This window comes from Callorhinus ursinus, unplaced genomic scaffold (assembly GCF_003265705.2).
Source record: "Callorhinus ursinus isolate GAN/ISIS: 27379988/994484 unplaced genomic scaffold, GSC_fseal_2.0 scaffold5, whole genome shotgun sequence".
Classification (NCBI taxonomy): Eukaryota; Metazoa; Chordata; class Mammalia; order Carnivora; family Otariidae; genus Callorhinus; species Callorhinus ursinus.
In genome coordinates this window covers 68,965,276-68,991,673 of record NW_027397067.1, presented here as the reverse complement: position 1 = coordinate 68,991,673, position 26,398 = coordinate 68,965,276, and the positions used below count along the sequence as shown (strand labels likewise).

At 38.8% G+C, this 26,398-nt stretch overlaps 1 long non-coding RNA gene across 1 annotated transcript in view; it reads right to left on the bottom strand.

The window, feature by feature from the left end:
- Positions 1–5,972: 5,972 nt before the first annotated feature.
- Positions 5,973–26,398, bottom strand: part of LOC141372767 (uncharacterized) — a 78,745-nt gene continuing 58,319 nt past the window's right edge. The window contains exons 2-3 of the long non-coding RNA XR_012378171.1: positions 8,885–8,947; positions 5,973–6,048 (exon numbers count right to left, since the gene is read on the bottom strand). This is a non-coding gene — a long non-coding RNA (uncharacterized lncRNA). The remainder of the gene's footprint in view (positions 6,049–8,884; positions 8,948–26,398) is intronic.

Genomic DNA, 26,398 nt, shown 5'->3' with positions numbered 1-26,398 from the left:
TTAGAACTCGAATTATCCAGGTATGCAATAGTCTTGCTCAGGAATCTCCATTCCCCATGGATAGTACAAAACCTGAGACTGGACAAACATATAGAGGGCATATTGTGGAGAAACTGGGCAATGGGCTTGGTAAGTACTGAGCTTTTTTCAACCTTGTTATCTAGGCAAAGTGATTGAAAACATGGCATCTGGAGAGAGATGAGAATCAGATTCAGGACCTATAACTGACCATCTGGGTTAGCCAAATTATTTACCTTCATAACACCCCATTTAAGATGCAAAATAGGCACGAGTCCAACATTACCCAGACTCTGAAAGGAGACTAGGTTGAAGCAAGAAATAGCCTCTTGGAACTTGTAGGTAGACACAAACTGCACAAGGGTACCTTTTCAGTATCAGGCAGTTTTTCTAAGTACAAACCACAATCAAATTTAAAAAACTACATAATAAGTCATATTCAAATATGTGGTTCCTTTCTGGGGCCAAAAGGGAAATAAAAGCATGAAAGGGGATAAGAAGGGTGGGGGTCTGCAATGCATTTGTTTGAAGCTAATTTGCATAGAGAAAAAAGAGATTTGACTATGAAGTTCCTCACACATGTAAAATAGAAAGTCAACCTTATTAAAATTGTGTAATGTGATCTGTGAATTAAAACAATGATACCATTTTTTAACATAATTCAACACAGATTTTTTTTTTCTTTTAACAAAAAGCCCTAGTGATGCTAAAGTTAAAATCTAGGTCCACTTTACTTATGTAAATTGGAAGAAAGAATATTGCATACCTATAGGAAGGTGGTGTTTAACGAAGAAGTTTAAAACATCTAGAACTCCCTCTGTGAACCAACTCAAACATTAGAACGTTAAAAACTAAATTCCACATAGAAAGGACTTGTCATTTGAGACCCTGTCTCTCCTATCCTGGAATGCATTCTGGAACAAAGTGTCTGTCATCTGAACGTGTGTGTGTGTCTGTGTGTGTGTGTGTGTGTGTGTGTGAGGCATATTTGTGGCAAAACTAGAGGGGAGAGCAAAAAGGAACCATTAAGAAGCAGAAGCCCAAGAAGCCCATAGAGGGATCCACCAGAATCCCCAAAGTTATAAGAACTAGATTAGGAAGGGTAATGAAAACCCAGGGAACTGGGGGAAAAGGAAGGGCACTCACAGCAGCACATAATTGAATAATGGGCTTTGCAGATAGGCACACCTGGGTTCCTACCTATACAACTTACAAGTCACCCTGACAGAGAAAAAGTATTCCATTTCCCAGAACCTTGGCTCCTTATTAGTAAATGGAAGAATAATACCCACAGTATGGAGTTATCATAAGATGAAACTGAGATAATACATGTAAAATATTTTGCAGGATCTAAGTGCTTAAATTCCAAGATCTAAATGCTTCGTAAATGCAGTGTTATTAAGGAGTGAACAGAGATATGTGCAAGACAAATACAAACTAAATCCATTCTCTGAATTGTGTTTTATGGTCCACTCATATGGGCTATCAGCCTATGTTAAAAGATTCAAATAGCAGCCGTATAATGTCACTGTGTGGCTTAAATAGTATTACACTTACACAATTATATATAATTGTCTGGCACATGGTAAGCATTCAGTAATTCATGGCTCTTATTAGGAAAACTTCTCACGCTTTAGGTTTGTACCTAAGATTAATCATCGTGCTGGAAAATGGTCTTGCCATGAATATACAAGTCACAAAAAGGAAAATAATAAATGGATAATAAACATAGAAAAATGTCCAACAAAAAATATAAATTAAAACAATGGTACCACTTTTTATATAAGACAACATAGATTTCTTTTTCTTTTTAATGCTAAGCCCTAGCATGCTAAGGATTCATTAAAATAAGTGGTCATACATTACTGCTGGGAATGTAGATGGCAATGACCCCTTAGAAAGTCATTTAGCAGTGTGTAATAAGAGCCTTGAAGCATTCAAAAACTCCATTCAGTAATTCCGTTTCTTAAAGTCTAACCTATGGAAATAACTTAAAATACAAAGGGAAATATATATAAATATGCTTCCCTGTAGAATTTTTTTCCAAATAGCGAGCAATGAGAAACAACTTAAATAGTTAACAGAGAAAGAATGGTTGCTTATGGAGCTTCTACACTGGCACATTTACTCAATGAAATATTATATAGCTATTAAAAATGATGCCAAGAAAGAGTATAAAATAACATATTAGAAGCTTACAATGCCATGTTAAGGATAGAAGCAGTTATACGAAAACAGTGAATTGTGGATCACTGCATCAAAAACTAATGATGTATGGTGACTAACATAACATAATAAAATAAAAATAAATTAAAAAAAGAAGCAGGGTAAAAAATTATTTAAATAGTAGGTTCACAGTATATAAAACAACTTATTAAAAGCTGAAAGAAAACATACTGATTTAGTAGTGATTATCTGAGGATGCTAGTAATTTTTCTTTATGTTTTTCTGTATTGCAATGTTTAAGAACAAGCATGAATTTTTTTTATAAAGTGATAAAATCCAAAGACATTTCCTTTAATCATTCCAGCAGCAAGATTCTCTAGTACGAGGGCCAGCAAACTATAGCCTATGGGTCAAACCCAACCTCCCACCTGCTTTTGCAAAGCAAAACTGTTGGTGCCTCTGCCTCTTTGCAAGATCCAAAGCTGGCTTTTCTGCAGGCCTATGTGAGCTCTTCTGTAGGCCTGGCGAGGCCTTTGACAGTTGCCTAAAGTGAGATACACCAGTTGATCCCTTAAATCCCTCAGGTTCCCCCAGTGGCTATACATCTTACAGCTTCTGATGCTGTGGGCCTCCCGCCCCAGCCCACCATCCTAGCTGCTTCTTTGTTCTCAAAGGACTCTCTCCTTGGTTCCTGTGGGAATTCATACATCCTCACCAACTGGTGAGGGCAGAGGATGCTTTCTCTACCCCCTTGTCCCTCTCCCGGTTCTTCTAACCTGTATGTATGGTAAACTCCAGTGCAGAACAAGCTGCCTAAGCAGAAACTGAATACCTGTGAGTGGTTCTCACGGAGTTACTTCCTTCTCTTGGCTTTAGAAAAGTATAAGAAGGCCTTACTGTACATTCTACTAGTCCAACAACTCATGACTGATAAATTTCTCCTCTACCCCTCACTCAAGGTGGCTTTTTTCCTTTAATTGATATTAGTGTAAAAATTGATATTGGCAAGTACATGGGGGCCTGGGGTGGTGGTGGGAAAAAGCAGAACTGCACAAGTGCCTCTTAATGAGCCCCCAAGGAAGTTTTCTTTCTGTGATTATTTGTGGCTATATACAGATATTTTGGGTACCTAATGGTTTTTTACAGCTTTGCATTCTAATCATAATTTTGGAGCAACAGGCAAAATCCCACTCAATAGTGGGTTATACTATCATTGGCGGGCTTGATCATGTTTAGATGAAGTGTATTCTAACAAGAAGTCCAGTCCCAGGAAATGCTTCACTCAGTAAAGCCATTTACTTTAGTATAAATAAAATCTAAGCCAAGATAATAAAATTACCTCTTAGGCTCACAGAATCCTCTTCATGTAAAATCACTATGAATATAAAAAAACTTTGCCAAGGCCTTTAGCTTTCTTTAAGTGAGCACTACTGCTGTGGCCTACTTTATAGTGTATAAAAAGTTTCCCTTTATATGTCCCTATCATTCATTCAACTATTTATCCATGCAACTATTCAACTATTGAATATCTTCTCTACTCCAGGTATGCGTTAAGTGCATCTACTAGAAAAATTATCCACAATCTTATTCATTCCTCACATCATCCTTTAGAGACAGATGTGGCTGATAATTTGTTATCCTAAAACTGCAAATGAGGAATCAAAGGGTCAAAAACATTGATTACTTTTTCCAAGGTCACACAGCTGTTAAGAGAAGGGGATGGATTGGGAGAGGAGAGAAAGGAGCTGGGGCTTAGCTAGTGCACTGTGGTATCCCAGACTACACCATACTGCTACTCAAGAATGTTCAGCAACAAAGCACATCTACAAGGAAAGAAAGACTGGGGACAAATTATGGATTCTTATCCAAATCTAGCAATATGATTGAACTGAATGTGATTGAATGCCAGGGCCACCTCAGATTTTCAAATATAATTTTGAGGCACCATTTTGCAGGTTATAGGGATACAAGTGAGTAAACACAGGCTGAGTCTCACCTCAAAATTAAAGTCTTTTTTTTATTTGATTGTATGATTTTCAATGGCAGAAGGCTCCCTTTGCACATCAGCTAGACTGACAAACAAGCAAAGTAATGACAAAGAACTGCCCTGTTTAATTTGGCCATGCAACAATAGACTACAGTGAGGGCCTCACTGGTGTCAGGTTATTCTGGATTTGGTGAGAACCTTGGTCAAAGCATCTACCAGCCATAGAAGAATTCCAGAAACTCTCTTTATTTGGAAGTGTGAGTGTTGGAACTCAACAGCAGGGGTTGAGTATGTCTGAAACTGGAAAATAAAGTTTCACACAGTACTAAATATAACTTCCTGCCAGGCAGGTAGGGGCTGCTTGCCAAATTTTGATGGTTGTCAAGATCCAAAAACCATGAAGAAGGCCAATGTTTTGACAACTGAAATTGCTTTCGAGATGGGTAAATCTGCCCTATTTAAGGGGAGACAAGGGTTGAAAGAATTAGTTAATTACCTCTCACCCCGAAACTTTCCAAACTTCAAATATAGCAAGCTCATCATTTACTTTAGTATAAAGAGAATCTAAAACAAGATAATAAAATTACCTCTTAGGCTCACAGTGTACTTTTGCATGGAAAGACAACTCAGAAAATCTGTTTGCCAAGATAAGTTAAAAGGAGAGAAATAGAAGCAGTCAGAGAAAGGGGTAAGAGAAGAACTTCTGACAACATTGACCAAACAGTTCCTCTTAGAACTTCTATCGTTCTGGTTTTCTGTTGCATTTCCATCAGATAGTAACTTCTCTGAAGGCAGGCAAAAGGTCTGCCCTTGTCCTTGCTATATTCCCAGCACCCAGTACAATGCCCTGCGTGGGAATAAAGGAAGTCTTAAATTCATACCTGCTGGAAACCATGAAGAGGTAATTACTTACTCCAAAAGCAAAATGGTTGGTGTACAGGGTCAATGTGTAGTCCTGAGTACGAAGTCAAAGGATTCTGCATTTTGCTCAGAAATGCAGTCTGGCTCTCTCCAGAATGAAGGCAGGCAGGGTTTTCCAGAGGTTGGCAAAACTGAAGTTTGGCAAGTGTGAGATGTGGTGTTCATTTTGCCTACATTTTTTAGACAACTATGCCCCCAAGTACCTAGCTTTGGCATAATATCCTCCTACAGCTCAAGGACTAGGAAGTACATTACCTCACTGTCTCCTGGAAAAACTCTGCTTCTCATTCCTTTAGGCCCTTGCTAACTCATGGTTTTAAATTCAAGAGGATCACAAAGCTGGAGGAAATCATTAGCATGCTAGAGGACAGCATCAGGCTAACAAAATTACCTGGACAAGCCAGGCTGAAACATATCACATGAAATGAATGATAATGCCTCACAATTTTGACTTAAAAAATTCATAATTTGATCTCATTCTAGAAGATCGGGTTGGTTTGCCACTTAGGTTTTAAAAAAATCTAGAAGGAGGCAAAGTAAGGTGGGTATTTTAGTATAAGTCGAAGCTGAGACTAGAATGTAATATAAATTAGTAAACACAGACAAGAGTGGGGGGATTGCTCTGGAAAGAGAGACTAGGGGATTAAAGAAATGTAATGGTCATAATTAGGAATATCACAAGAAAAAATGCTATCATACCACCACCTGTGTCATTTAAAATCCACATGCCTCAGGGTCTTCATCCATACAGTAGAAATAATAAAGCCAATAATGCCTTGTTGCCAGCGCTATCATGAGGATTAAATGACATAATGCAGTTAGGGTCATGCTGTTCATCTGTGCCATTTTTAATGGTAACAATAACGAATTCAAGCTCTGAGATATACTGGAACTATTTGTAGAGTACTGGAAGGATGAAGATAGAAATAGATGTCCCAGTTTCATAAAAGAAAAACCTGGAAGAAAATTTAAATTGTAAATGTACATAATACAAGTGCAAAATGTACATCAAGCCACTCTTGGATCCACTGGGATTTAACCCAACATATAAGAAAGGCACTTTGAATAAATCCCTATGTCTCCAACTTTGTTTTCAGCCATCTGCTGCCTGCAGTTGATGTTCTAACCACTGTACCTTTTGTCTTAGCCCATTCCATCACTGGACCCCTCCACCTGGAATGTTCTTCTACCCTTTTGCCTGTTTATCTCTTTGAACTCCTTACCTGCCAAAAGAAACGGTATGTATTTCATTTGTTTTGTAATTGACAACTGTCTGTATATTTTAGGCGGGGAGGATCTGGAAATACTTTTTGACCATTGGCTTTAGGCTCCGTTGCTGCAGAAATAGTACAAAACAGTTTCAGAGCCTTAAACAATTAAGATACAACTTCCCACTGGTGTGTGAGGGCCTGGGGAAACTCTGACGCACCATTTCCTGCATGTAAAATGGCATATTAAGTCAGGGGGAGCCATGAGAGTAAATATTAGGAGCACCTTTCAGCCAGAGATTTTGAAGTACTTTAGGAACATGAATACACTTATTCTTATTCATAAAACACACACATCTATTGATACTGATCATAAAATCCTTTCTGAAGCATTCCTGTGTAGCCACACTTGCCTGTGCATTTTCTCAATGGAATCTAGCCTCCCTCGCGGTCTCCCTTTCTGGGCTCTAACTCAGTAACTCTACCTCTCAGAGTGTGCCTTGGCCGCCTTCAGGAACAGCGATTTCTCTGTTCAAATCAAAAGCATAATGAAACATTGTCTGCTACAATATCAAACATGTGAGATTTCCACTGAGGTAATTGGAAGGGAAAACATTTTGCCTTCATCTAGTAGCAGGGCCTGAAGTCAGAAACATGGAAATGGAAATGGAAATGAGGTGGGGTTGGGGAGGGTGGGCTGATCATCTGAATGGGGCTGGAAGGAAAGTTTGCTCTAAACTGAAAAGTTTCAGTTGGGGGCTGAAATGAAGACAGTGTTTTGGTTGGTTCCACTGTCAAGCAAGAAGAAGCAGATTAGAGCTGAAGAGACTTGAAGTCTAGACAACACTCTTCCACTAATTAATCTTGACTCCTTTGCCAAATTATGGAAACTGTTGTGTAAAGCGCCTCTTAAACATGTACTCTGCATAAAGCACAGGTGAGGCATGAAAATAGATAGGAAAAGACAACAAACTTGCACACCATTGGTTTCCAACCAGGTTGGAAATAGAATAAAATTGAATTACATCAGAAGCTTTTTGCTTAACTATATGCTCTGTTTCCTCCTTCATTACCCTCTGATTCTAGCATTAAAATTTTAAATAATTTACTTGAAACAGTATATGCTAATGTAACAAAAGAACAAGAGCAACAACAACAACACAATCACAAAATTTTACATCTGTTGAGTGTGTTATATGTGCCTGGCACTATGCTAAATCCTTTATGTACATTACCCAATTAAAATCTCCTGACCGTGTGGGCTCTGTGCTATCCTCACCCCGTATCACAAATGAAGAGGCTAAGCACATGAAGAAGTGTATTCAAGTAACAACCCCAGTTACACAGAGTCACTCTGTATATTTCAGAAACTGGAGAGGAGATGGTGAAATAATCATAGTCTTCACTTGAGAGTTCCATACCAGGGAAATTATTCCAATGTCCACTCCCCCCCTCCTTAATCCCACACCTTATCTTCTTCTGTCAATGAAAGAGCACAGAAGTCTGCTTTACCATGACCTCTTCTTGAATATAGATCTGATTTCAGCTAATTTCAACATGTAGACAACTTGAGCTAACATTTTAAAAGGTATAGCAAGCAGTTCTCTGGACTGGGAGCCTGTAAACATAACCTCGGTAACCTTCCAATAGATGTCTTAATCTACTTGAGCCCTAGGGGCTTTCTCTTCTGTAATACAAAGGGGCTTCACTAGATGGTCTCTAAATTCTTTCTACAATTAACATTTTCTGTTGGGGGGGTTTGTCTTCTTGATCTAGATGTTAGGAACTATTCTGTCCCTGTTAAATGTCAATACAGGTAGTAGACTAGGGACTAGTGGTGGCAGAGAGGCTTCCAGTACCCTCATGATCTTGCCAAGTTGGTGGTTTTTAGGAGTTTCTGTATTAGTTGGTCAAAATAAAGCAATCAAATAAGGAATGACAGAATGCTTCAATAAAAGAATAAAAGACAAAAGAATAATGTGAATCCCAGCTCTAGCAAATCTCTAGGTCAAAGCAAGACAGTATAACAGTTAAGAGAATGGACATTAAAGACATTATTACAGCTTGTAATTATATAATCAATTATGTGATTACTTAACATTTATCTTATTCTCTAAGCTATAAACTCCATGTAAGTAGGCGCTATAACTATTTTGTCCACATATCACCTGCATGCATAATGTCTAATACCAGTGTTGAATAAATGAATAATCGATTAAAAATCAGCCCTCCTTCCTGCTAGTTATAAGAAACTCAACTAGCCTTCTCACCTCTGCCATTTTCAAATTCATCTATAAAACTAGGATAATAGCCACACCTACCTCTTTGGGATTTTTCATGGTTAAAGTCATATACCTAAGTTATGATAAAATGGTGGATAAGATAAGAATAACAAGTTTGATATTTTACACACTCTTCCCTCCAAGTTCTCCAGACCAACTGTATGAAACATTGACTTGTTGTGAGTCCAGGATGAAGACACCCCTGCTTAGGCTCCAAGCCAAAGAGGTCCCCATCTACTTCATTCAGATGTGAATGAACTCAAGACTGGCAAAGCCATGAGTCAACAGCTGGCCTCTCTTACCTTGGAAAGAAACTCACACTGCCCAGTCTAGGAGAATGTGTGCATCCTCGGAGCTGGCTGAATCTAGGAGGGAAGGGAGAAGAGAGGTGGGTGCCATGTTTTGGGGACTCCTTTGCCAATCACTCCAAGCCAATCCGATTATGCATTCTATATCCCTTGGAGAAGCATGGGTGGGGAAGAGAAATACCAGGATTTAGAGTGCTTCTAATATTTCCAAGAAGAGAGATGTCCTTATTTAATGGGCCGGCTCAGAAACACTGGAAAAGAGAAAATGGAATCCCTTACAAAGGGTAGTACCAGTTTCCTAGGATTTCTTGTGAGGTTTATGTGTAAATTACAATAGCAGTTCTTTTCATATTATTATTATTATTATTATTATTATTATTATTAAAGTAGGCTCCACACTCAGCATGGAGCCCAACCCAGGGCTTGAAGTCAGGACACTGAAATTGAGACCTGAACCCAGATCAAGAGTTGGATACTGGGGCACCTGGGTGGCTCAGTTGTTAGGCATCTGCCTTTGGGTCGGGTCATGATCCCAGGGTCCTGGGATCAAGCCCCACATAGGGCTCCCTGCTCCGTGGAGGGGCCTGCTTCTCCCTCTCCCACTCACCCTGCTTGTGTTCTCTCTCTCTCTCTGTCAAAAAATAAATAAAATCTTAAAAAAAAATAAGTTGGATACTTAAATCAACTGAGCCATCCAGGAGCCTCTACTGACTTCTTAATTGACTTCCAGTATCACTTCTCTCTCCAAATCATTCTGATTGAGTTCCATGATACTCTGATGTTGGCTTCTAGTAGGCCAATTTCAGGTAATCCTGGACACTTCTTTCTTAGCAGTTAAATTTTATATGTGCCAAGAATCAGCTGTGTTGACTCCCAAACCTTTTTATTCTAATGGAATTAATGATTCATAAAGTGCTACATAAATACATCAAACATGATTTTGTAAAGAAAAAGGGTTTTATGTCTTTATCATTAAGTTAATGTTTTGGAAGAGTGGCAAAGGCAAGCCTCACCAAAGTGGTATGTGCCTTAAGTACCAGGGTAAAAGAATGGGGAAAACAAAAATCTAGAGGGGTTTTACCTTCAGATTGCAATTCATATTCTTCATATCTGAATGCAAGGCCTTAGCTCTTCATCAAAAAACTTAGAAAAGAAAGGTTAATCCATATGTTTGAAGTTAATTATTGAGATATATTTTTATTTTGAAAATTGGACAGCCACATGCAGAAGAATGAAACTGGACCATTTCCTTACGCCACACACAAAAACAGACTCAAAATGGATGAAAGGCCTAAATGTGAGAGAGGAATCCCTCAAAATCATAGAGGAGAACACAGGCAGCAACCTCTTTGACCTCAGCCACAGCAACTTCTTCCTAGAAACATCGCCAAAGGCAAGGGAAGCTAGGGCAAAAATGAACTATTGGGACTTCATCAAGATGAAAAGCTTTTGCACGGCAAAGGAAACAGTTGACAAAACCAAAAGACAACCAACAGAATGGGAGAAGATATTTGCAAATGACATATCTGATAAAGGGCTAGTATCCAAAATCTATAAAGAACTTATCAAACTCAACACCCAAAGAACAAATAATCCAATCAAGGAATGAGCAGAAGACATGAACAGACATTTTTCCAAAGAAGACATCCAAATGGCCAACAGACACATGAGAAAATGTTTCACATCACTCAGCATCAGGGAAATCCAAATCAAAACCTCAATGAGAACCACCTCACACCAGTCAGAATGGCTAAAATTAACAAGTCAGGAAATGACAGAAGTTGGCAAGGATGTGGAGAAAGGGGAACCCTCCTACACTATTGGTGAGAATAAAAGCTGGTGCAACCACTCTGGAAAACAGTATGGAGTTTCCTCAAAAAGTTGAAAATAGAGCTACCCTACGATCCAGCAATTGCACTACTGGGTATTTACCCCAAAGATACAAATGTAGTGATCTGAAGGGGCACGTGCACCCAATGTTTATAGCAGCAATGTCCACAATAGCCAAACTGTGGAAAGAGCCCAGATATCCATTGACAGATGAATGGATAAAGATGTGGTATACACACACACATACACACACACACACACACACACACACACACACAATGGAATATTACACTGCCATCAAAAAATGAAATCTGGCCATTTGCAATGACATGGATGGAACTAGAGGGTATTATACTGAGTGAAATAATTCAATCAGAGAAAGACAATTATCATATGATCTCACTGATATATGGAATTTAAGAAACAAAACAGGATCATAGGGGAAGAGAGGAAAAAATGAAATAAGACAAAACCAGAGAGGGAGACAAACCGTAAGAGACTCTTATTCATAGGAAACAAACTGAGGGTTGCTGGAGGGGAGAGGGGTAGAGGGATGGGGTAACTGGATGATGGACATTAAGGAGGGCAGGTGATGGAATTAGCACTGTGTATTATATAAGACTGATGAATCACAGACCTGTACCTCTGAAACCAATATTACATTATATGTTAATTAATTGCATTTAAATAAAAATATTTATTAAAAAAATAAAATAAAGTGCTACAAAAGGGGAAAAAAGATACATTTTTTATTTTTATGCATTGCCTAAAAAGGCTTCAACTGAATGGTATAAATCAATTCTCAAGTGAAATTATGAATATTACAAAAGGTTCAGGAAAGTGACTTGCTTGAATCATATTCAAAGACATTTGCAAACAAAGATCTGGATCAGATATGTTAACAACTGAAGAAGAGAAAAGTTAATATGATCATGACACCATAGGAGATTTAAAAGTGATTGATTTTAATCTCAAGGAATTCAAAGAAACCCTTAAGAAAATTGATGACTATGGAATGTTTTTGCAAAAATGACTCTTTTTTGATTATGCTGGAAAAATCCTGATTGTTTTAGATGAAATGGCTTCTACTTTATTTTTATAACAGTGCTTGGCATATATCAAAACCTGGACAATGAAATGTGTTCATATATGAACATATTACTAATAGTAGTAATACTTGTATTTACCTTTGCCCTCTACCTAAATGTAGATATGAAGGAGCCAGTTTGCTCTCATGATTTCTTTTTTATATGTATTGTTCCTATAAAACCAGCACTGGTTATGACTGCCTGCCCAGAATAAAAAATGTTCCCTTGTAAATCTATTTTTGCAGATGAATGATCACCCAACTATTTACCTAATTTTTCCCCAAGTGCACATGTGTCCAGCAATGAACAATATTAGGAGCTGATCTGATAGCTCATTCCTTAAACTAAGGTGAACCATAAATTCAACTAAATTCCATAAATATTTAATGGAAATCATTCATTCAGTTATTTGCTAGACTCTCCCGATTTTAAAAGAAAATGAAAGAAAGGGAAAAAGAGATGGAGGGAGGGAATGAAAGAAGGAAGGAAGGAATGAAAGAGGAAGGAAGGAAGGAAGGGAGGGAGGCAGGGAGGGAGGGAGGGAGGAAGGAAGGGAGGGAGGAAGGAAGGGAGGAAAGAAAGAAAAGAAAGCCTCCACAAACTTATAATTAATCTAAGTACACTGATACACAAATAAATATCTCTAATTTAGGGTTTTATGGAAGAGGCAGAATAAAATGTAAACAGGGAAAATTGCCTGTGATTCTGAGTCTACCTGGGTGTTCAGGAAGAGGGGTAATTCAGAAATGGGCTGTCATTCTTTCAAGAGGAAGTTTTGGTTGTTTATATTGGGCCTTTAAGTATAAGTAGAATTTTGACAGATTAAAGTGAATGAGGAAGAACATTACATTTCAAGCGGCACTGGTAAAGGACAGGGCATACGTGGAGATACATGGTTTGATGTGGCTGAAAGGAAAGTTCTATGTGCCTGAGGTGAGAGCAAAGAGTGTAGAAGTAATAGAAGATGAATCTAGCAAAGTAGAGTATAATATTCAGTATAGCATAAATCTTAGAATATCCTCAGTAAAATTTTCATTGAGGAATTTGGTTTATTACCCCAAGCCAGTGGTTCTCAAAGTGTATCCCGACACCAGCAGGATCAACATCACCTAGGAACTCAGCAATGCAAATTATTGGACCATACCCTAGACCTAATGAATCAAAACCTATGAGACTCACAGCAATCCATCTTTTGACAAGTTATTCAGGAGATTCTGATGTAACTTTGAGAACTATATCTATAGGCAAAGGATTATTCAGAAAAACATGGTCAGATTTGAGTTTTCAAATGATCACCGTTGCCAATGGTAAAGAATGAATTGAAGATGGCCAACCTGGAGACCCCTGGGGTTGTCGCTATAATCGGAGAGAAGTCAGATGGCTCTGAGCAGCAGGAGTGGAAGAAGGAGGGTGGGTGGGTGAGAAAGGATTGATGGTGTGGGGTAGTCACATCCACCAAACTTCACCCATAAATGGAAGTGGAGGACTGAGGTGGTACAGAGGATAGGATAGTTGAATTTCTTCCCCTAGTCTGAGGGATTCAGTTGGTGGTGGGTATCCTTCCAAGAGCTGCAGGTACAGAAAGGAAAGATCCTTCAATCAGGCAGTTAGGGAGCTTCTGATCAGGCTCATTATGGAGCCTGATGGATCAGATATTGTCCTCTTCCTCGATGAGCTTTTGAGCTACCCGAAGAAGGACGTGTCTAAGAAGGAGACTGACATACATTGCAAAGGAGACCAATCCAAATTTAGGGACAACTCTCGCTGGATTGAATATGACTGTGCTCACAGTTTTTCCCTTACTGTTTATCCAGCCCATCCTCTAAGTTAACATCTCCTCTCAGATTCTCAGAGGAGAGGCAATGTCTGCTGGGATTGGTTGAAGGGACATCAGGCACTAAGATATTTCTTGGCTTCCATAAGATCAAGTGGCACCCTATATCTGTCAGCTTTTCATATATCATCTATCTATCTATCTATATCTAGATATTTTTATATTAACAATGGTTATCTTAGGGTGGTAGATTACTGATGATTTTATTTTGTTTTTATGCCTTTCTGTATTGATTAATTTGTTATATTGAACCATTACCAATATGAAAATAAAATATATTAATAACTTCTAAAAATATGCTGAAAAAAGGAATAATGATATAAAAATACTAAAAGGGCCAGTTTGAAAAGCAGGAAGAGATGAGGAAGAATCATTTCTCATTACATAAATTATATGTAATATTATTTCATATAACTGCTGTTAATAATCTCAGGTAAGGGATGCCTGGGTGGCTCAGTCAGTTAAGCGTCTGCCTTCAACTCAGGTCATGATCCCAGGGTCCCACATCGGGCGCCTTGCTCAACGGGGAACCTGCATCTCCCTCTACCTCTCCCCCTGCTTGCGCTCTCTCTCTCTCTCTGACAAATAAATAAGTAAAATCTTTTTAAAAATAGTCTCAGATAAATAGTAATAATATTAAAAAAATTTCAGGGTGCCTGGGTGACTCACTTGGTTAAGTGTCTGACTCTTGATTTCAGCTCAGGTCATGATCTTAGTGTCATGAGGTCGAGCCCTGCATCAGGCTCCGTGCTCAGTGTGGAGTCTGCTTGAGAGTCTCTCTCCCTCTCCCTCTGTTCCTTCCCCCACTTGTGTGCATGTACACAAACGTGCTCTCTCTCTCTCTCTAAATAAACAAGTAAAATCTTTAAAAAATAATTTCTACCTCGATGGAAAACTATGCAATATCTAAAACACATTATTGCAAGTTACCTAATTCTGCTTCCATAGGAGGTATTTTACAACTCTGTACCTTATAGGTAGCTGATTGCAATGCAAAGTGATTCTTGTCCATACACATGTAAACTTTGTCAGTTATATCCTGTGGAAGTTCAAATGATTTTCCTCCCCCACTCCAGGAGGAGACTAATAGTTCCTCCATTTGCACATCCATTTTAACATTCCTGATGGAGAAGCATGTCTGCAGTTTGGAATCTCCACTGAACTGGGTTTTAACACCTCACTAGTTCCCTAATTAACGAATTAAATGAAATCTTTAAAAGTGATTTATTTTTATATATGTATGAGACTCATGATTTTACACATTTTTTGAAAATCACCTTTTAACAATTGTCATAATGTTAGTTAATATTTACTAAGAAATTTCTGTGTGCCTTACCTTATTCTAAGTCACTTAATATGCCTTATTTCATTTCACCTTCGCCATCCATGTGAGGAGCTAATGTCAACTCCACTTTTCAGATGAGCACCCAAAGCTCACTAGAAGTGAGGTCATGTATCCAAAATGAAACACAGAGTATGCGGTGGCACATAATTCAAATTCCAGCTGAGTTCAGATATGTGTTTAGCCATACAGTGTCAGCCCACGTTTTCCAGATGAGAAAACTCAACCTCGGCATGGTTAAAATACCTCTTACTCTTCCACTTGTTCAATCAATATTTTGAACACCTCCTATGAACCAGATGCCATGCTAGGTTTGGGAACACAGGAAAAAAAAGATAAGTAGACAAAATCCTTGATTTTTACAAAGTCTAGAATCTTGTGATAATTGACTGCAAGTCCAGTGCTGGTGAGCCAGACAACTTATTTCCTTTAAAAGCTTATTTTCCTCAAGCTTCTTCTTGCACACATTTCCAGTCAACAAGGAACATTCAATGGACTGGAGTTATAACTTCTAGTAAGAATACCCTGATATCATCTTGTATCCTCCTGTGGCTTGGTGAAGAATGTATTCAAATAAATCCAGAAAGGGAGATGACTAATGAGCTCTTTGTAAATCTCTAAGAAAAGCATCCTATCCAACCCCCCACTGAAAATGTCATGTCCTCTGAAATGCACTTTTCTGCCTTCCCTACCTACTGGATCCCTGCTTGAACTTGACCCTGATCTTTAAAACTCTGTTCAGGCTTCAGAGCCTTTCTGAAGTCTTCTCTTACTTCATCTCCAGTCCCCACCAACTTTATAAAGTAGCTTCTCTTTCCACTCTAGCATCCCCTGCCTCTTGAATATTTCTAACTGTACATTCCCCACAGAGGAACACCATGAATTATTCATTTTTGTATCCCCAGCACCTGGTATGTTAAGGGCCCGGAGTGGCTTGTGGCATGAGGTGCTGGTAAACAATTCTTCCCATACGATTTATGTAGAACAACTTTCACTTCTCCCAATCCACAGTATTGTCTCTTGTCTCTAGATCTTTGTACTTACTGATCCCTCTGTGCAAACCCATCTCCATTTATCTCCTACATTCCTAAGAATTTCCAAGACACGAGTTCTTCCTGAAGCTTTCCCTAACCTTGAATTAAGTGCCTCTTCTGTGTGCTCTCCTGTGACCTCAAATTTCCCCCATTATATTACTTTTCACCCTGGAGTATAACTATTTGTATATCTGAATATATGTATATTTATTTGTCAAATCTTTATGGGCAGGAACTCTATCTGTTTATTTCACTGCCTTATCTTCAGATCCTAACCAGTAATAAGTACATATAAGTATATGCTTATTTACATTTATGTAATATATGTCAAATGAGGAGAAGCCCAATTTGTTCATGTTTGCTGCTACCCAAAAAGGAATTATCCTTAAGGTACAGCATGATGGAGTAGAAAGATCAATTTTGGAGTTTGAAACATGGAATCCATTCCTGACTCAGTCATTTATTGGCTGTGTGACCTTAGGCAAATTGCACCAATGTGTTATACCTTAATTCCTTTATAAGTAAAATGAGAATAAAAATCTCTGCTTCAAACTATTGTTGTGAAGACTAAATGAGATAATGTATGTTGAGGATCTGATGCTAAGTAAGCTGTTAATAAATATCCATTTCCTTCCCCTTCTATTTGTGGCCAGTGCAAAATTATAAAGACAGCATTTGGGCACATAACAGGATATCCTACATGAGTAGGAATGGCTTCCCAGGGTAATAGATGGTGTTGCCAACAATAGTGGGGAGAATGAGAGGAAGCTGTCACATAAACGAACCTTCTCAAGGTTTCACCCTCAAGGGTTCAATGCAAGGTTCAAAGGATGACTTTGAACATTAAACAGCAGCATGAAAAACCCAACAATGTTCCCAGCTGTGGCACTTAATCAACACACGTTCCTAAAAGCAAGGTGGCTCCCTGAAAGGCAAGGAGTCCTGGGGTCAGCACTGAGTGAAAGGTTACTTCTGATGCATGGAATGCAAATCATGTGCCAGTGACAACATTAGGTCCTCCTTCTTCTGACTCTACCCCTTGCCTGGGATAGGGACTGTGAAGAGGGTGTAAGCTTTCTCCATAGTATTGTGAGCTGTGTTCTGTTTCCCCCCATGGGCATTTTAAGGCCTCCAGGTTTCTATCAGGTCACTCCTGCCATAGAACCTGTGAAAAATGTCTGCATGTTGTTAACTACAAGGTGAGTAGCAAACAAAACTTCCCCCAGACAATTTTTATAATTAGCACCAAAATGAGGGATGCAATGAATGCAATGCTTTTGGGGGGCTGCTGAAAGCCCACCTTATATTTCCAAACAGTGGTCTGACATTTCAGCTCTCTTGCTTTAGGAAAAGTCCTACTTTTATGCCTTGTGGGTGACTGGACTCATTGGCAGATGGTCAACCAGGTGAAACACTGAATTCATGCTAACAAAGCCCTACCCTCATTTTCTGGTGATAAAAAAACTGGACATTTAAACATCTTGCTTGTAAGAAATAAGCCAGTTCCTGAAGGTATGTGGTCCTGCTCCCTAAACTCCTAGCCTGGCTATGGCTATTATCACAACTTTAGAATATGCTGCCCCAGTGCTGCCACAAACACAGACAGCTAAGTGGGGAATTCAGCAGAGAAGAGAAGCAGCACAGTACCAGGGAAAGAATGTTCGATTGGGAAGGTGGAGACTTGGATGCTTTTTGTGCCTGACTGCTCTGCTATCTTGGTGGTGAGCTTGGTAAAGGGAATAATGTACATTCAGGGTTTCCTTCCCTCTGGGTCCTATGCTATCTCCTTAAATATATATTTTGTATTTTGATCTCTCTTGCCAATGTTAATTATAATACCTATTCTATACATGAGAAAATGAGCTTAGAGTGGTGGACTAATGTGTCTAAAATCACAACTTGGTGGATCAGACTTTGAACACAGTTTCATGTTCCTTCTACCATATCATGCTGCCTTGCAAATATCCTGCAATATTTACTTGTTTTTAAACATCATCCTTTAAATACAAATGGTCACCTTACAATCAACCTCACAAAACCTATTCCAGTCCAGTGGGCATGAACTTAATACTGGTAAGGCAGACATAGCACATTTTTATCATTGGATGGCTTCACATGCATTTCTCACTGGACTTTAGACAAATCACTTGCCTGGTCTGTACTTTTTCTACTTCTGTGAAAGATGAAATTTAAACTAAGTGATTCCTCTCAACCCTCATATTCTAAAATGGAAAGTAGCCAGTCCAGTGACATGTTTCATATATTCATACATACTAGGTTTAGTGTTGACATCATTCACTGTTAAGGGGGCTGGAGTCCTCCTGACTGTGGCCTCTGGTTACATTTATCCCATTTTCATTGTCCTTTTTTCATTCTCCTTCTACTAACAGGAAGTAAATTCTCATATGATTTCTCCCATAACTTTATCCATATCTTGCTTTTGGCACTTGCCACCCTCTGTTTCCTATGGTGGTTAATGGTGGGCATATCTTATCTCTCCTACAACCTTGTAAGCTCTGTGAATTTCCTCCACTTCCTCACAAGGGCAGTATTCCCCAGGACACCAACACCGGTGTCATCCCCGCAGTACACTATTGATATTCTCTGTCTATTTGTGTTGAAATAGAAATCCGAAGTATCATAAAATCTTAATCTAATTAAAACTTGGGTTCCATAAGCAATATTTTGAACAGGAAAAGAAATAACCTGACAAGTTAGATAGTGCAAAGTTTCAATAACAACACCTCTATGATGTTTTACAGTAGGGCTCTCCTTGTCTGGGCTGAAGGATTCCATTTATTTTATAATCTGTCATGGTCTGATGCTTTTGTAAAGTATAAAAAATGAATTACTAGAAAAATTAAATTTAAAAGATATCAAAATACAAATTCAAAATCTGTATTATTAGACTCAACAGAAACAAAACTACTCTGTCAAACTGCTATAAAGATTCTAAACACGTATTCTCAATTTCTGTGCTTATCTCATGGACTGGCAACAAATAGCTATTTAGAGTTACCACCCTTGGACCACACTTGGAAGAACACTATCTGCTTTACCATTTACACAGAAATTCAGGAAGCCTAATAGGGGCTATGTTGTATCACCTGGGTGAAAATTTCAGGCATTAGATGAAGAAGAAAACTACTAGGGGCCAAATGTATGTCTTCAGCCTCTCTCTGGTTTTTGAAAAGGAAGACCAAGAAAAGTCAAGGGACTTTGTCTTTATGCTTTGTTCTCCAGCTGAAGAAAATAGGATCAAAATCACTTCCCATTAAACCCAAATCTTGGTGGGGCAAATGCAACAGTCAATGTTGGTTCCATATTCTTAATAAGGAAAAGAAATTTAATATCTATTTATGAAGTTTTAATAAATTTAATACTACCAGCTCATTTGTAAACCTTCCACTGTTACTAATTTGTTTGTATTTTGTTTTTATCCTTCAAGGCACTTTCACAAAAACATTTATTTAATCCTCCCCAAAACCCAGTGAGGTAGGTACTAACATTGTTCTTATTTTGCAGGTGAGAAAACTGGCTCAGAAATGTAAAATGACTTACCTGGTCATTCAGTTACTAATCTGTTCAACTTGAATTCATGCCAGGCCTGACTCTGAAGCCCATTCTGTGTCCACCAGATCCACTGTTTCTCTAGTTAATCTTCTCTTATAATACTTAGGGAATCTAAGTATACAAGGAACTATAGGGATTTTTTTTTTTTCAACCAGCCAGAAGAAAATATCTTTCTGCGAAGCCCTGGGATAAGAATCATAAGTACTGTATTTATCTTATAACTTTTACCACCACCACCATAGAGTATAAACAGATATATTAGTGTCATACGTAGATTCTTAGTAAGTAAGCTGCAGATATAAAAATCAATGCACAGAAATCAGTTGCATTTCTATACACCAACAACAAGACAGAAGAAAGAGAAATTTAGGAGTTGATCCCATTTACAATTGCACCCAAAACCATAAGATACCTAGGAATAAATCTAACCAAAGAGGCAAAGGATCTGTACTCAGGAAACTATAGAATACTTATGAAAGAAATTGAGGAAGACACAAAGAAATGGAAAAACGTTCCATGCTCATGGACTGGAAGAACAAATATTGTGAAGATGTCAATGCTACCTAGAGCAATCTACACATTCAATGCAATCCTCATCAAAATACCATCCACTTTTTTCAAAGAAATGGAACAAATAATCCTAAAATTTGTTTGGAACCAGAAAAGACCCCGAATAGCTGGAGGAATGTTGAAAAAGCAAAGCAAAGCTGGTGGCATCACAATTTCGGACTTCCAGCTCTATTACAAAGCTGTCATCATCAAGACAGTATGGTACTGGCACAAAAACAAACACAAAGATCAATGGAACAAAATAGAGAGCCCAGAAATGGACCCTCAACTCTATGGTCAACTAATCTTCAACAAAGCGGGAAAGAATGTCCAATAGAAAAATGACAGTCTCTTCAACAAATGGTGTTGGGAAAATTGGACAGCCACAGGCAGAAGAATGAAACTGGACCATTTCCTTACAGTACACACAAAAATAGAGTCAAAATGGATGAAAGACCTCAATGTGAGACAGGAATCCATCAAAATCCTTGAGGAGAACACAGGCAGCAACCTCTTTGACCTCAGCTGTAGCAACTTCTTCCTAGAAACATCGTCAAAGGCAAGGGAAGCAAGGGCAAAAACAACTATTGGGACTTCACCAAGATAAAAAGCTTTTGCACTGCAGTCAACAAAACCAAAAGACAACCAAAAGAATGGGAGAAGATATTTGCAAATGACATATCAGATAAAGGGCTAGCATCCAAAATCTATAAAGAACTTATCAAACTCAACACCCAAAGAACAAATGATCCAATCAAGAAATGGACAGAAGACATGAACAGACATTTTTCCAAAGAAGACATCCAAATGGCCAACAGACACATGAAAAAGTGCTCAACATCGCTCGGCATCAGGGAAATCCAAATCAAAACCTCAATGAGATACCACTTCACACCAGTCAGAATGGCTAAAATTAACAAGTCAGGAAATGACAGATGTTGGTGAGGATGCGGAGAAAGGGGAACCCCTCCTATACTGTTGGTGAGAATGCAAGCTGGTGCAACCACTTTGGAAAACAGTATGGAGGTTCCTCAAAAAGTTGAAAATATGACCCATCAATTGCACTACTGGGTATTTACCCCAAAGATACAAATGCAGGGATCCGAAAGGGCACCTGCACCCCAATGTTGATAGCAGCAATGTCCACAATAGCCAAACTATGAAAAGAGCCTAGATGTCCATCGACAGATGAATGGCTAAAGAAGATGTGGTATATATATAATGGAATATTATGTTGCCATCAAAAATGAAATCTTGTCATTTGCAATGACATGGATGGAACTAGAGGGTATTAGGCAAAGCAAAATAAGTCAATCAGAGAAAGACAGGTATCCTGTGATCTCACTGATATGAGGAATTTGAGAAACAAGACAGAGGATCATAGGGGAAGGGAGGGAAAAATGAAACAAGACAAAACCAGAGAGGGAGACAAACCATAAGAGACTTATTCAGGGGCGCCTGGGTGGCTCAGTTGGTTAAGCGACTGCCTTCGGCTCAGGTCATGATCCTGGAGTCCCAGGATCGAGTCCCACATCGGGCTCCCTGCTCAGCAGGGAGTCTGCTTCTCCCTCTGACCCTCCCCCCCTCATGTGCTCTCTCTCTCTCTCTCTCTCTCAAATAAATAAATAAAATCTTTAAAAAATTAAAAAAAAAGACTCTTATTCATAGGAAACAAATTGAGGGTTGCTAGAGTGGAGGGGGGTGGGAGGGATGGGTGGCTGAGTGGTGGACATTGGGGAGGGTAGGTACTATGGTGAGTGCTGTGAATTGTGTAAGACTGACGAATCACAGACCTGTACCCCAGAAACAAATAATACATTATATGTTAATAAAAAGATTTAAAAAATGAAAAGGTCATATCAAAAAAAAAAAGTAAGCTGCAAGTTCTACCCTTGCAATCTCTCATTTATAGACTCTAATTATCATTAATGAATAGTTAGGAGTATTCAGTGTGATGGTCTAAAACAACTGAAAAACAGACCCATTCATTATAATGATTCACTTAGTGCATACTAAGGAAATGTCTAGTATTTTAACTTCCCTAAAGTTGACCACATTGTCCTAATTTACCGTGGAAAGCATCCCTCGAGAGAAGAGAGATGGTTTCATGAGCTCCTTGTGTGTTGCAACTGATTTTTCTCTCCTTCCCATTGAATGTTTTCAAAGAATGGGGTAAAAGTCTTTGACATAGACTTATGGTAAGAATATCTTTTTAGAGTCTCCCATGAAATGGTGATAACAGCAAGGATGCTGCCCATGATACTCCAAAGAAACAACCTGCTACATACACACTGATTCAAGACGGGATTTATGACTATTACTTCAGACTCTCAACCCAGACTTCCAGTTCCAGTGTCACCCTTAGCAGATACTTTTCCAACAGAAAGGCTCAAATGGGCTCTGTTTATAGGTGAGGAAACTGAAGCCTCCGGGGGTAAACTGACTTGTTTACATAAATAACTAGTTACATAAATAAAAAAAAGTTACATAAATAGTTAGTACCAAACATGAACTGCAACTATATCTGAATCTACTTGGTACAAAGAACACAAATTTCACTTAATACATAAACCAACCGCACGTCTCTACTTCCTATTTCTATTGGCAACAACCACATCTACTTATTCATTTCTCTATCCCCAGCACCAGGCACAGTGCCTAGTACTTAATAGATGCTCAACAAATGTGTTACATTGAATTAAATTAGCAAAAATACCAAGGTGACATCTTTTGAAACTCGTTGTGATTATGCACATTTGTAGGCCTTGTCTGAGTGCTGATAAGATGGGGTAGAAGCATGTGTAATTCCTCTCGCCTTTTATAATCTTTGCCGTGAAGGAAATATAGTAGCACTCAAGATCCCTATTACCACTGTCAGAGGAATGAATGACTCAAAGACCTATAAACTTAATATACAATTAATATCATGCCTCGCTTTTGTCATGGATTTATTGTTCCACATTTTGACTGTCAAGACAGGTATCTCAACTTTGACCTTCTGAGCTAATGAGACTACAAAAGAGAAGATGCACAGAATAAAGAAAATCAAAATTATGGTAAATTTAAAAGTCAAAATGCAACGGTCTATTACTATTCTGTCATTCAAAGAACCCGGAAGCGTTCTTTCTTTCTTGCCTCAAAATTGAAATGTAGGCAAGGCTGAGGTACTGCATATATCACATGGAATTCCCAATAGCAGAGATTTTAAATCAAGGTGGTATTTAACAAAAGCAGCCACTAGGGCTTGTTCCAATCTCATTGACTCCCCATAAAATAGGACAGGTTCACTTGAAGGTACATTACCTTTCTGACTATCCAAGGGGCTGTTTATGATTCCTGCATATACATTTCTCTTTCTATTTCTTGGTTGAAGGGGATAAATCAACAAGTATAGACACACACACACACACACACACACACACACACACACACTGAAAAAGTATTCAGAGGAAATACTTATAGAGAGTGAAAGCTTTCAGCCAAAGCTCACAGTGAAGAGGCATTTGATTTCTACCAGCTACTAGATCAGATCATGCCTTTTTTCCCCTGCTTTTAGAAATATCACAGAACCATATGGTGGGCCAATAACAGGATGGAAGAATTCATGTTATCTGAGCCTTGTAGAGGGTTTCGGGTAATTCTATACATTTATAAGAGAGAATTTCCATATTTGTCCATGCATCCATGCTTCTATCTATCCATCCACACATCCACCCATCTATCCATCCACCCAGTACTTGACCCTCCACCTAGATGCCAGTCATGGTGCCTGACACAAGTAATCGAGTGATAAACAAAGTAGACATGATCTTTTGCCTCCAGGAAAGACTGCCATATACACAGACATAATTAAATCAGATTATGGGTTTGACAAACAGAGACTACTGTAGTAGCATATAAGATGTTAAGTTTCCCTGGAGGAGATGGTTTTTGATCTGAGTACTGTGGATCAGGAGGTGATAAGCAAAGACAAACAAAACAAAAAACACAAAAAGTAGTAATATGTTTGGAATTCCAGGATTAGTATGTGTTATATGTCAAAGCAAAGAGTCTTGAGAAAATTTATTTGGGGATTTGCAAAGAGTTCAGTCTGGTGAAAGGGAAGGAGGTGGTGAATAATGTGGAGAGCATTCGACTTGTACTCTGCCACTGAAGTAACTGTGTGAACTTTAGGAAATTTCCTTCCTTACCTGGGCCCCAGCATCTTCATCTGTCATCCATGGAGGCTTGTTTAGATGAACCCTCACTTCCTTTCCAACTCCTGTAGTCTCATGAATTCTCTTCAGAACAATGGAAGAACTGCTTAAAATATAGTTAGCCTCTAAACAAACCAGAAAGCCTACAAGCCATAAACTCAAGTGATGCTCTTAACACAATTGTTCAATAATCAGATTCATTAGTTCCACTTGCTTCATTTATAGAGTGAGCTTTCATTTGGAAGAACTCTCTTACAATGTTTCTTGTTGTTCCAGAACTGTCTTGAGCCACAGTTGTGATAGAGGGCTGGTGGAGGGTGAAGGGGAAGGTGGGAAATAGGAGTCCAATGGGAAGGAACTCCTAAGTTTTCTTCAGAGAGGGAAAGACCCAGAATCAATGGTTCAGTGAGGTGGTCTTGGAGAAATGATTCTGCTTTGAATGTCCCTTTTCTCCCTTTGGAGGGTCCTCATCCCCACTCTAAAATGACAGAGATATCTCTCATTATGGCAACCTCTTGAAGACTTGTCTTGTTAGCAATTGAGTTAGGAACCTCAGTTTCCTCATCCATAGAATGGGGATAGCAAAACTGGCGTCAGAGAATTGTTGCAAGGATTGAAGGAGGTAGTTCAGGTAAAGAACTTACATAATGACTTGTGTTTCTAAGCGCCTTCCATGATTAATTCATTTCATCTTCACAACAGCCCTGCGAGGTATTGCAATTATTGTCCTCATGCTTTAGGAAGAAACAAGGAGGCTTGGAGGTTAAATAACTTGGTCAACATCACGTGGGTCCTATAGAGTGATGCCAGGATTCATTCCAAATTGCCCACCTCCAGAGTCCATGCCCATAATCGTTATGCTAAATCTCCTAGTAAATGTTGTGATTCTCTTCCCCTATTATCTGAAGACAATTTGCGTTTTGTCCTAATGGCAGAGATGTCATACCTTATCTGTGATAACAGGATTTTGTCTCCACCACAATGACCCCTAGACCACCATCACCAAAAATGAAAGGTTTTGGCTGGGATTTGAGGCCAGCTCCTCCTCGTGGGGTCTGGTCATAACTACTGGCTGCTACATGACTAAGCATGATGCCTACCCATGGAATCAATGTAGCACCCACTGAGATCACTTCAATACTTCAGGTTTCTCCCCCCAGAAAGGCTTTGTGCTAATCGTGTTTGCTTTCCTCTTTGCATCACAATGGTAGTTTCTATTTTGGATTTTTATTGTTTATTGCAGCTTGGAGAAATTCCTATTCCAGTTCAAATCTGGCCTTGGCCATGTTTCAAAGGCTCTGAAACCTCTAGTCAATCTGGCTTCATTCACCCCCTGGCACTGGCATGTGTCCTTCCCAGAGAGGAAAACAGGCTCTCTACCCACCCCTTAAAAACAAGTAGGTGAGAAGGGAAAAAAGGTCTCCTTGGATTATACCAGGAGCAAAGTTGGCTAGGAATAAAACAAAATTAAAGTTTAATTCCTGTCTGGTAAAATTAGTTCAAATAATTATCTTCAGATTTCTTTTTATCTCCAAAATTAGAAGTGTTAATCATAGATGTCATTCTGTAAAAACAGTTCTGAGTTTACAATTAAAACAATGATACCTTTTGCTTCCATAGTGCCTTTCACTGAGGATACTCAATGTCCTCTCTATACTGTATAAGTAGTAGCAGGCACTCTGCCTGCCTATGAGGGGCCCAGAGAAAGTCCTCCTACTCTAATATCTGTCCTAATAATGGTATTTTTAGGATTGCACAGGTTTTTTTTTTTTTTTTAAGATCTCATTTCATCCCCATCCTAACTTTATGGCAACATTATTCTCATTATTCCCATTGTGCAGATACATTAAACTGAGGTTCAGAAAATCAAAGGATGTTCCTCAAAACCCCAGAGGTAGTTATGCCCCGTTCGGACTCAAATTCTCAAGTTCTTTCTGCTATCCCAAGCTGTTGCTTTCTTAGCACTCCTACGTGCAGGTTCTAATTAAAATAAAATGTTAAATAATATTTATTGGCATTTACTGTGTGCCAGGCACTCTGCTAAAAGCTTTAGTTGATTTTA